Raw genomic sequence first — 8,397 nt, 5'->3', positions numbered from 1 at the left:
AGGCAGAGGTGGTGTGGGAGAGGATGGCACCACCACCACCGCTGCCTGCCACCCCTGTCAGTTACTTTGCTGAGTAACTAACTAATTTTCCAATGTAGTAACCGAGTTACTAACACAATTACTTTTTTAAAGTAAGATGACCAACACTGCTCGTCACGAGTGAAGATGTGCGCTGAAGAGCTCTGCTGGAGGGATCCTTACTGGATTTAAACAGCATCCATAGACCAGATTCATCCAAAGTGCCACTGAGGCCAAGGGGGATGGTACCCAGGCCTCTTACACAAAGCACAAGGTTTTGACTAACTCCTCTCCTTACAGGGCGGGACCCAGGGCTTTTTGGTCATACCTACATTACCTAAAGTTTTTTCCTGGCAGGGTGCTAATACAGGTCCAATGGAGTGGAACCCCGATTAAAAAGGGACCTGGTCCTTGAGTTTTTTTTTCCTTCCATGAGTAAAATGTCATGCCTTAATCTCCCACTAGAGGGAGTAAATGCACATGCCTTGGTACTTTGCTTCTTGGTCATCTCAGTGTCCCAGCTAAACAGCATGTGTGTGGTCTCAGCAGCCAGGGGGGGATTCTTCATCTAGAACAGTTTTTCAACAAGCATGTTTTCCCCCCTGGGGGAGCCAAGGGGCTTGGCGATACAACAGTAGTTTGTACCCCCCCCCCCCCCCCCCCGTGGGTGAGATGGCAGTTTCCTTATGGTAATATAACCCCCACAGAAGCCAAAACATCAAGTTTTAAGGTTCCTGGCTCCCCAGCCCTCCCTTCCACTGGGTCTGTGCTGGCAGACCGTAATGCCGTGCGTGTGCAGACTATTACTAGTTTTAGCTTTTTGCTCAGTCAATAGTGCATTTACTTGGTGCCTCTGCTTTTGTGCTTGGCACTATGGCTCCCAAAAACATGACAAAGAAGGTATCAAAAATGTCACCCTCAGGTGCTGGGAACTCCAGTCTTGCCTCCACACTGTCATCTCCTGCAAATACCAGATGTAGCACAGGGTGAGTCATTGGAACCAATTGGTGGTGCAGCTGCTTCTCACGTCTCAGCCCCTGTATGTGACTGAAGATGCATTTTCCTCTGTCCTGCTTTAGTCGCATCCTCCATCGTAAATGATGAAGCGTGCTAGATCCCCCTCCCCCACACACCCTTTTCAAGGGAACAGTGGGTAAAGGATGTGGGGTTACCCTCAGGCAATCGGGAGGAAAGAAACTTTACTGTCTGGATCACCAGATGAAAATTAAGGCAAAAAAGAAACCCACTGCAGACTTGCATCTAAGAATTGTTAAGCTGCACTATAATAAATGCTTTGTTTTGGGTTTAATACAACTTTAAGGTTAATTTTGTGTATTCTGCAAAAACCTGGTTGATCCTGCTGCTTTCTATCTCTACCTTTTTTGTCCATGTCTCAATTCAGCTAGGGATTTTGCAAGTGCGGTGGCAACTCTGCACATGCTCAGTTTTCAGTGAGTTTCTATGCTGATCATTTCATTCCTATCACACTTGAGCAGCGTGTGACTACAGAATCACTCATGTGGGTGTATACACAGTGGTAAATGACAGCCTACTCTTTCCCTCCTCCATGGGGCGTACCCACTTTTGTTCCCAGTGGTTTAAACATTAGTGGCTGTGTGAGTTCTTTTGAGGGGATTGCAAATTGACTGTGTTATACAAGCTGTCACATGAAAAGATGTTAAAATATTTATTCTTTATGTAGAGCAACAATTTTTTTTTTTTTTTTCAGATCCTCAGAGTTCTTTGCCATGAGGTGCAATGTTGAACTTCCAATGACCAGTATGAGAGAGCGATAACACCAAATTTAACACGCTTTCACACTTTAGACCCGCTAACAAGACACCAGCGTGGGAAAATAGCTAATTGGGCCCAATTTGGAAATTTTCACTTGGGGGTGTACTCACTTTTGTTGCTAGCGGTTTAGACATTAATGGCTGTGTGTGTTATTTTGAGGGGACAGCAAATTTACACACTTGTACCAGCTGAACACTCACTACTTTACATTGTATCAAAATGTTATTTCTTTAGTGTTGTCACATGAAAAGATATAATAAATTTAGAAAAATGCGAGGGGAAGGGGGGTTACTCACTTTTGTGAGATAATGTAACGTATATATTCCCCAAATCATTGCTCCCTAAGGATAAAAGAGGACCACGCCAACCCAGATAGCACAAGGACTACTACACGTCACTATATAACCTACCAGTATGGTCCCCTAATGAAACAACAATAAAAGACTACCTTGCAGCATCACTCATTCCCCAACTAACTGCAGAAATAGGGGTGGAATTGGATGGACCCCATCACCCTGGAGGAGCTGCAACGAGCGGTAGGCGGGATGAAACTTGCAAAAGCACTGGGCCCTGATGGGTTTACCTTATAGTACTAACCATACCCGCTGCCGCTTCTAGGCCGTCATATAGTGAGGATGTTTAATGTCCTTGGTGAAGGGGTTCTTTTTCCTAGAGATACCCTGAGGGCACATATCTCCCTTATCCCAGTAAAAAAAAAAAAAAAAAGTAAAGACCCAGTGGCATGCAGCAGCTGCAGGCCTTAAGCTTTTCACGAAGATACTGGCCAATAGATTAACCCAATTTATGCCAGACTTAGTCCACTTAGATCAGGTAAGTTTTATTCCTGCCCGAGAGGCGAGGGATAACACCACCAAAGTATCTTATACACGTGGCTACTGCGACTAAAACCCCATGTGTCTTCCTTAGCACAGACGAGGAGAAGGCATTTGATCATGTTTATTTGGGTATTTATGCCCTCCGTCCGTAAACAGATTGGCCTGGAACATAAAATGCTACAATGGATTTTCAGTATCTACTCCACACCAACGGCTCAGGTCAAAGTTAACGGAATCCTCTCAGATTCATTCCCTATAACAAATGGTACCAGACAGGGATGCTCACTCTCACCCCTCCGCTTTGCCCTGGCCCTAGAACCCTTCTTATGCACTATACATTCACACTCAGACATCTCGTGAGTAACCATAGGTAATGCCCAATACAAGATCTCGGCTTACGCAGAGGACCTTATGTTTTTGCTAAACAATCCGGTGGTGTCATTATCAAATCTCAGAGAATTTGATAGGTACGGGAATCTCTTCAACCTAAAAATCTATTTTGATAAAACGGTGGAAATGGGGATTAATATACCACCAGATAGACTGAGCTCTCTAAAATTCCAGTTAAAATTTAAATGGTCGGATGACTCCAATATCTGGGAACTTTGATCCCAAGAGATTTGAAGCGCACCTTTAACCTAAACTTCCCACCCCTAAGACTCGATTACTGCTGGAGGAGTGGAATAGAGGACTTCATTCCTGGTTCGGCAGGTGTAAAATGTCTATACTCCCAAAGACTTTGTACTTATTTCAAGCACTACCTGTCAAGATCACACCCCAATATTTCAAGTACACTCCCTCTTTGTTAGGTTTTGGGCCTGCCCAAATTAATTTAAGTTACGCTGGCGTTATAAATATTATGGAGGATTCGCCCTCCCAGATTTAAAAAAAATGATTATTTGGCAGTTCACCTTGGTAGAATCATAGACTGGTATTGACACAGCAAGACAAAACTTTGGACCCACTTAGAACAAGCCCAGACAAAGGTACCATTGAAGGGAGGGTGCGGCTTGGTGCTTTGACCAGTTACCCTTGACACTGACATCACACACTGTTATAGGCACGATCCTCTGTATAGGCGCATCTACCATACATACAACCTTCATCTCCACCAGAGACTCTCCCCTCTACCCCATATTGGGTAATCCTGCTTTCCCCCTGGACTGGAATGAGTATGAGACACTCACATCGACTGGTAGAGACCGTGGCTTACATTTTTTAGAAGACAATCATTGGCCTTCCGTTCAATCCCTGATTTATGAGAATGGTCACTTTCAACTGCCGTTCTGGAAAGCAATGCGTTTACACCATTTCCTACACTCCATAGCCAACCCAGCACAATTCAATCGCAATTTGATGACCTTTGAGGACTACCACAGTGGTGTAGTGGTTAGCACTTTCACCTAGCAGCAATAGGGTTGCTGGTTCAAATCCCAACCACGACACTATCTGCCTGGAGTTTGCATGTTCTCCCTGTGCTTGCGTGGGTTTCCTCCGGGTACTCCGGTTTCCTTCCACACTCCAAAGACATGCTGGTAGGTTAATTAGACCCTGTCCCAAAAAATTGGCCATAATATGTGTATGTGTATGTCAATGTTGTAAGTGTGTCGGGACTCTACAGGTTAAAGGACTGCATAAATAGCTGCAGATGGACACCAGTGGCAAGAAAAGCGCCCTGAGGCGATTCAGTTCATATAGGTAGCGCTATACAAGTCATTCATTCATTCATACCACAGGGACGAGGGGGTTTTATCTGAAGTACTATCTAAAACTTATGATATGCTCAACTCTCCTTCGGAACACCCCGACCTGACCTTCATACAGAAATGGTAGACTGACCTACAGCTCTTGTTTACTGATGCCCAAAAACAAACTATAATCAGATTCTCCTTTAAAAACATCCATTTGCGCAAAAATACAGGAACTTAATTATAAGCTCTTGACCAGGTTGTATTGCACACCTCAGTTGCTGCACAAGTACTTCCCAGCCACTGCAGACAAATGCTGGAGATGTCAGATGGATAAAGGGACGCTTCTTCATATCTTCTGGTCTTGCCCTCTGCTGCAACATTTCTGGATGACAGTCCGGATGGTCACTCAAAAATTTACAGACTACACGATAAGTAACGATCCAGCTTTTATCCTGCTCCATGCCACTACAATTCTGGCATGGAGCTCTAAAAAAATCGATAGTTAGACATTTGCTGAATGCCGCTCAATCCTGCATTCCCCTTATGTGGAAGAAAAACTCACCCCTGTCTGTTGGGTTGTGGCTATGCAGAGTGGAGGAGATCAGGAGATTGGAGGACTTATGCCGCGTACACACAACTAGACTTTTCGACCAACTTGGTCCGGCGGACAATCCGACGGACTTTGCAGCTGAGGTCCGCCGGACTTTCAAAAGAATGGCCTTGGCCACACACGATCACTTCAAAACTGCGGCGGATTTGAACGTGATGACATAGAATAAGGAAGTTCATAGCCAGTAGCCAATAGCTGCCCTAGTGTCAGTTTTAGTCCGAGTCCGGCGGACAAAATTGAAGCAAGTTTTATTTCTAGGTCCACCGGACTTTGTGGAAGAAGAAGTCCCCTGGAGCCCACACACGATCGAATTGTCCATCGAATTCAGTCCGCCGGACCAAGTCCGTCGAAAATGTCCGGTCGTGTGTACGCGGCATTAGTCCTCACAGCACAAAACAAACAAGAGAAATACTCTGAGGCATGGAGGTTCTGGAATATATTTATTCTATCTGATGAAGGAGTGTCCTTGCTTACCACTTGAATATTAAAACGCAGCAGGCCTGAGGATAACATGCCCATCACTCCCCGGTCAACACCCCCCCCCCTTCTTTCCTACCCCTCTCCCTGGTGACTCTCTCTCCCTTCTTTCCATTCTCTCAGGAACCTCTATGTCCCCCTTCTTAGTCTTCCTGTCTTTTCTGATTCACCTGTACTCAGGGATTGGACAGCGCAACTAGATCTCTGATTACAGAGACAAGGTGATATTTCTTATCGAAATAACCCCAGATGTTAATGATAAGACCCCTTTCACACCACACCGCCCATAGCGTGAGCGGTAAAACGCCGTAATTTTTGGTGGCGTTTTACCGCCGGATTTGCGGCGCTAGCAGCCGAGAAAAGGGTTAAAACCACCGGCAATATGCCGCAATAGCAGCGTTTTGCCGGTGGTATTACAGCGCTGCCCCATTGATTTCAATGGGGAGCAGCGGTGGAGGAGCGGTAAACACACTGCTCCTTCACTGCTCCAAAGAAGCTGCTGGCAGGACTTTTCCCTGACGTCCTGCCAGCGCACCGCTGTAGTGTGAAAGCCCTCGGGCTTTCACACTACAAACAATGGTGCAGCTTCTTTCGGGCGGATTGCAGGCGCTATTTCTAACGCTATAGCGCCTGCAAAACGCCCTGGTGTGAAAGGGGTCTAAATGTTAGCTACGGAGGCTGAATATATTACCATAAATCTTATTGTTATCAATGTTTTATGCTACAAATGCAAGACAGATTACCGGCTTATTTCAAATGTACTTATCTATGAAACATGTTCTGTTAAAGTTGGCATTGTACTTTACTTTCTCTGACTTTTCCTTTTTCTGAAAACAATAACATTTATATTTGAAAAAAAAAAAACTTTTCCTTTTCTATCTACAGCACTGTAATTTCATGTAAAATGCAATGCAATATAGCAACCTGACGGTGTACAGAACTTCCCCAGAAATGTAATTTCCTGCTTTTGTGACTGGCTCAAATAAGATTTTAGGTATCATTTTTGGCAAGTTGCTCCTAAAGGTTTAATCATTTATAAAAGTATGCAGGCCTTGAAACTTTCTCCATTAGAACACAGCTAGTGTTCAGCTGATCAGTAAAAAAAACTCCCATTCAGACTCAGTCTACATTGACACAGATGTCTAAATTTCAGAGTTTAGCTGCATTTAGTTAGAAGACTTTGCTAAAAGCAGCTGGACTCACACAATGCAAAGAAGTCAAAGAAGTATCAAACAAACATAGGAGAACAAACAGCTTTTTTTTTGCCAACAAAAGTGGAGGTTCTCTTTAACATCTTATGGACCGCCCCACACAGAGATACTGCGGAAGGGCGACCCTCCTGCGTTAAATCACGTACATGTGTGTGATTTTGTGCTCTGGGTCTGGGGCGCGCCGGTGGCGACACGATCCAGCTGTGATTGGACACAGTGGGAGCCAATCCGCTTGTCCGGCGGACGCGATGTCTGCTTGGACACGCTGATCGTTCTCTGAAGATGCAGTATGGTGGTCTGACTATGTAAACAAGGCAGACCGAAATTCTGTGAAAGGGAAAGATGGAGCTCTTGTGTTCCTGCTAAACAGTAACACAGATCTCTGTCTTCCCCCAGTCAAAACATCCCCCCCCCCCCACTGTTATAAAGCACTCTCTAGGAGCACCACTTTTAACCCTTTGATCACTCCTGATGTTAACCCCTTCCCTGCAGTGTCATTAGTACAGTGATAGTGCTTTATTTGTTTAGCACTAATCACTGTATTGGTGTCACTGGTCCCTAATAAGTGTAACTTAGACCCATTTTTTCAGGAGCTAAAGGACTAAAAATAGTACCTGCAAAGCGCCTGAAAAACGCCTCCCCGCCACCCTAATGCGAAAGTCGAGTGCTTTTACACTGGGGTGCTGCACTGGCAGGACATTAAGAAAAGTCCAGCAAGCAGCATCTTTGGGGCGGTGGAGGAGCGGTGTATGCACTGCTCCTCCACCGCTCCTGTCCATTGAAATGAATGGGCACCGCTGCCAAAGTGCTTCGGCAGCGGTGCTACACGGGCACATTTAACACTTTCTTTGGCCGCTAGCAGGGGTTAAAATTTGCTAGCGGCCAAATAGCGCCACTAAAACAGCTGTAAAGCACTGCTAAAACTAGCAGTGCTTTACCGCGAACGCTGCCCGCAGCTCAGTGTGAAAGGGGTCTTAGCGTCAGATTTGTCTGCTGCCAAAATCTCTCTAAAAATCGCTGCTTGCCGCCATTACTAGTAAACATATTGAAATAAATATTCAATAAATCTATCCCATAGTTAGTAGACGCTATAACTTTTGTGCAAACCAATCAATATATGCGTATTGGGATTTTTTTTTACCAACAATATGTAGCAGAATGCATATTGGCCTATATTGATGAAGAAATTGTATTTTTTATATTTTTTTATCGAATATCACTTACAACAGAAACTAAAAAATATATTTATTTTTTTCAAAATTGTCCTTTTTTTGTTTATAGCGCAAAAAATAAAAACCGCAGAGGTGATCAAATACCACCAAAATAAAGCTCTATTTGTGGGAAAAAGGGACATCAATTTTATTTGGGTACAGTGTTGCAAGATCGTGCAATTGTAAGTTAAAGTAACACAGTGCTGTATCCTAAAAAATGGCCTGGTCATGAAGGGGGTAAAACCTTCTGGGGCTGAAGTGGTTAAATACAAACCTATAATAATAATAATGATAGGTTTGCATTCTCAGCATTAATCTCACAACGCCGTCTAGTGTCCATTCTTCAGATTGCAGCCGACCAGAACGTCCTCTTGGTTTTCATAAGAAACAGCAGGGACGTGCTACGTGCGCCACCTAGCGGACGGACGAACTCATGCAATAATCAAGTTACAGGGTAAGAAAGTTAGTAGCAGAAGGAGGAGGTTCAGGAAGAGGGGTAGGTAAGGATCCAGGAAGTGGGGCAATTAAGGATCCAGGAAGTGGGGCAGG

This window comes from Lithobates pipiens, unplaced genomic scaffold (assembly GCF_037356315.1).
Source record: "Lithobates pipiens isolate NorthernLeopardFrog02 unplaced genomic scaffold, aLitPip1_a1.2 Scaffold_8, whole genome shotgun sequence".
In the NCBI taxonomy this organism is placed as follows: domain Eukaryota; kingdom Metazoa; phylum Chordata; class Amphibia; order Anura; family Ranidae; genus Lithobates; species Lithobates pipiens.
This window is presented reverse-complemented; position numbering follows the sequence as displayed.